A 5,000-nucleotide genomic window follows, 5' to 3' on the forward strand; every position below is an offset into this window, starting at 1 on the left:
TATGGTAATACGTCCTACATGTTATTTATTTACCAAACAAAAAGGAGGAAACGCTGATGTATTTGGTATGTGAATGTTTAGGAGTGATGTCCATAATGTATATTTAAAAGCACGACATGGAAGTTGGACCTTTGGTTGTTGAATATTTGATGTCTGAAGAGGGTTTGTTTCTCTCAATTATAATATGTGGAAAATACTTTATTGTAGTAAGAGGTTTTCCTAAAACCACCACAACAATGAACTATGTTCGTTTACAGCTGGGATCCGTTAACATATTTTGATGATGTCATTCAACATTAGCGTGTAACGGGATGTTGAGAAATTCGATGCAGCTAATCTTGATTTTATGAGGCTCCATTGCTTTTAGATTATACGATAGTTAGTATTGATTTGTCTTTATTTATTTTTCTTGTCACCGTTTTAACGTTGCTGCTCCAGCTGAGATCTTCCTATTATTTCCAGGGAATATTGCTTTTAAGTTTTAATTCGTGAATTCAAATCTCGTTATATGTTACGTCAGAATATTAATTCGCAGCTGAAACTGCATACAGCTTTCTTCTTCATCTCAAATGGAGAATGCAAAAGAGCGCTAGCCTCAAAATTACTGACATGGGTCAAATAATAACGGAAATGCAACGGTTATTGGTGTGAACTAAGGCAAACAGGAAGCAAACTTACAATCATAGGTATTCCAACCGCAGGCATCCCCACTTGTTGATTTTAATCTAATTTAAGACAACAATTATTCCAAGCCTGAGAGAGAACTCAGCGTTAAGAAAGGAAGCTAATAATTTATAATTCGAATTAACTTTCATTAGAAGTGTCACACCTTTGACGTTGATCTGAAGAAACCCGATGGAAACATAATAATAATGTCAGGGAAAATTAAACAAAACTGCAACGTTAGCAATCGAATTCGAAAACATATACATACACACAAATTACAAGTTCAGGTTTATACCTGTAATTATTCAGGTACTAGCATATGTAACACACTGCTTAAATACCAATCCTGAGAAATTACGCTTCTCAAAACCAGAAAGGAGAAAACATATTCGGAAACTTCAGATCCAACCCATCACAGGAACTGTAAAAAATCTGTAAAACTTTCCAGAAGTTTATCATTTAAATATGTATGCGCATGTCTAGACATGCAAATATATGCATGAGAATTCATACATAAAACAAAACATACAAACCTGCACAAGCATTGACTCCAAATATTGCACATATACATATATGTCTACATATATACATGCAAAAATACCTGCTGATGTTGTAGAAATTCCAATGAAGGAGCCTTGGATCTAGGTTAGAAACCAGCTTTTCCTCCATTGGCAAGAAATGTTTAAATAAAAATGCATACATACATACATACATACATACACACACACATACATACATACATACACATACATACATACATACATACACACACATACATACATACATACATACATACTTACATACATACATACATACATACATACATACATACAATGCTGCCATTGGGATGTTCACAAAGACCTGAGCAACAATTCTTAGACTTAGAACTGGGAGCAGAACGATCATCTTCAATGTTATAAATATTTTGAAGAGAATATTTCAAGAAGATCGTCTCTCTGTAATCCGGTTCATTTTGGCATTAAATCCATTATTATTCTTGCTATGGAATTCAAATGTTTCCATGCAAGTGATATTAATATTCAAACATGAAATGATATTAATGTAATCCATGAAGTTCTGTGGATGACCTCAAGACTTATTCTTAAAATACAAAACAAAAAAAAGCAGCTGTAATTAATAGAAACATTTTCCGCTAACGTAGGGATGGAGTTTGGCCGAAAGTATTCACACCCGACAGCTGAACGGGGTAAATCAGTCTCCCAGACCGAAAACCTGTGCGTCAGTGACATCACTATCTCTCCTGTCCCACGGAAAGAATGCTACAATTACCTAAAAACAGATGAAATCATTATACGAAGGTGCTGTGAATAAGAGTGGCCATACATAGAAAATATGGCAGTCGGAAGTTTCTCTTAAAAAAAAACTATATCCCACCACGCATTTGCTATACCAGAACTGGTTTCAATATTTGGGACACATTACTGGTCAGAGGAGGAAATCCACTCCATAGGCATTAAATGCGCAAGATATTGTCATCAACTGGAAATTTCCACAGAAATAGTAATATCGACAGGCTGTTTCCAAGAAGAGATAAAGGAGGTAGAGGCTTGAGATTGGTGCAGGTAGCCGTCGAATGTGACATAGTCTCTCTCAAATAATATTTGCTAGTCAAAACAGCGGAAAAATTAAACACATTGACTTAGTGCTGGAAGGTGAAGAGAATACTATCCTACGTATCGGTAGCGAGCTCCTCGCGAAGTACTCTCTTCTTGATGGCCTCCCATACAACGACTAAAGAACCGGAATAACGTTCTTCAAAAAAGAACTGGAATTGAAACGCTGTGCAAACCAAAAAGAGAATATGTACGTGTGTTTCATGAAGACTTGAAGAAAACAGTAATAATGACATGCAGCGAAGCCTCCTTTAGACTTGTAACGGCTAGATCACATCACACTTCGATGTCTATGCACATTAAATAAAATAACAGCTGTTTTTGAATAATTAGCAAATAAACATAATAAACAGTTAATAACTTGAAGCTCTAAGATGCAACTGAAAACATAATTTATATCATATTTTTGTTGAAGATATTACACGTGATTAACAGCTGCCCAAAATTATTATCAAGGTTATATCTTCTTAGGCGATAAAATCAATATAAATTACCATTTGGAAAACAGAATAAACATAGAGAACCCCCTAATATTAAAGACACACACAACTATCAATACAAGGAATATTAGTAGAACCTTCCTATCAAGACATCTGCGAAGTGTAAATCTAACAAATCGGATATTGTTGTTTGGCACAAAAAAGAAAAAAATATTTACCGTCATTGAGGCCATCTGTCCTACTGATGTGAACATCCCATCGACAATCAAAGCGGAAGGGATAACTATGGACAACTGCTTAGAAACCTCAAGCTTCTAAATACAGATAAAAAAGAAGATTCACATTTATATCAACAAAAAACTAGTTCACTTAGGTTTGCAAGTAACTGCCGAAGTGAGAAAATGGATAAGCTACGGTTTTAGAAAAAAAAATGAACCAAGTGACTCACACATTACAAATACAATCTGTAAGTGGAAGAATAAAAATATGCAAGCCTTTTCGCAAGTTTAATATGGGACAACGTTTTTGTTACCTACATTCGAACGATGGACTTTTATGTCCATCAGAGGAAGAATTTTAAAAAATTAACAACAGAAGAAAACGCGCGCGCACACACACACACACACACACACACACACACACACACACACACACACACACATATATATATATATATACATATATATATATATATATATATATATATATATATATATATATATATATATATATATATATATATATATATATATATACGCACGCATATGGAGTAGCCATGTTTCGTTTCTCAGTCACTGGCCTCACAACCACTTCATCCTCAAAGATTTCCGCCTCCATTTCCGTCCCACTTTCCACTCTATTATTGCTATCCTACCCTGTCTCTTCTTCCTAGCTCTCCTGTCCAACTACCTTTTCCCAACCAGTCGCCATGATTGACCGCTAAATCAACAAAATTCTTTTATTCGTTCTCTGTTTATTTCATCGTGTTCCTTTCTGTTGAGGAGCGTAGGCTTGAAACGTAAGAGACTTTCTCAACTTCCCGAGCGTCAAACTAATACACCTGCTTGTTGTTTAGTTCAACAAAAATGCATTATTTGTGCAGCATCGCTTGGAATTTTCATACGATTTAAATTGCCTCATTATCCAGTGTCTGACTTTGAACAAAGACTTACCCATTTATCATTCTTTATATATTAAGATAAAAGTGTTGATAAAGTACGCTTTCTGTAATCTTTATGTTGAAGAATATCTTTAAAAATATCGTATCCCCAGCACAGTTCTAAAATCTGAACTAAGTTCCAACGTTTGCTACACCCTTAAATTCTACGAGCGAATTGCTACTAGTCCCAGGAAAATAAACACTAAATCTTATAAATATTTGTTCTCATTAGGCTTCCACCCCGTTATAATTCATTTTAATTCAAAATAAGAATGGGAACATTTCCAGTTGAATTTCTGTTTGCTAGTATTATCTGTAATGAGTAGAGAGGGGAAGATAATGGCGAATCTATAATGCTATGAATGACATTCGAGACGTCATGGGATTAGTAAATCCACCAAATATCGTCATTTTATACGTAATAAATACAAAAAGTAAAAATTACTTAACTTTTACGTGACGCCTTAAATTATATTCTGTTGAAATAGCGACAATTTCTAAATTCCAACGTCCTGATGATGCTGTAGAGATAAATGAGGCAGGAACTTACTACGGGCCTCTCAAAATATTCTTTACCGAATACTTGATGAGAAAATGCTATTTTTCCAAGGCTGCATGAAAATGATTAATTTCGCTATAAATATCCAATATTTCTTCAAACTCCTTGTCTTAGGAAGCGAAATAATCTATAAGTATACATAAAATAAATGTTTCTAATCAAATTTATAACACTTTAAAAACTAAAAGAAGGCGCGTGGCTTGTTGGTTATGGCACTCGGCTCACGATTATGAATTCGATTCCCGGCGGTGCGTTATGTCTTTGACCACAATGAGTTGTGCCTCTCATTCAAAAGCGCCATTCATGTGGAATTCCGTGATACGCTGAATCCCTCTGAGAACTACGTTACGGTTTGGCGTGTCAGGTTACTTGCACTCGTCGAACCAAATGAGTATATGTTAACAAAAATAAGGGATTAAACTAAAAATGATCCAAGTAAAACATATCAGCAGAATTCACTGAAGAAATATAATATTCGAACATTCAAGTATAAACAATATTTTCTTAACTTCTACACTAATGAAAAATTACATTTTTATTTA

This window comes from Octopus bimaculoides, chromosome 3 (assembly GCF_046866305.1).
Source record: "Octopus bimaculoides isolate indiv1 chromosome 3, ASM4686630v1, whole genome shotgun sequence".
NCBI classification, from domain to species: Eukaryota; Metazoa; Mollusca; class Cephalopoda; order Octopoda; family Octopodidae; genus Octopus; species Octopus bimaculoides.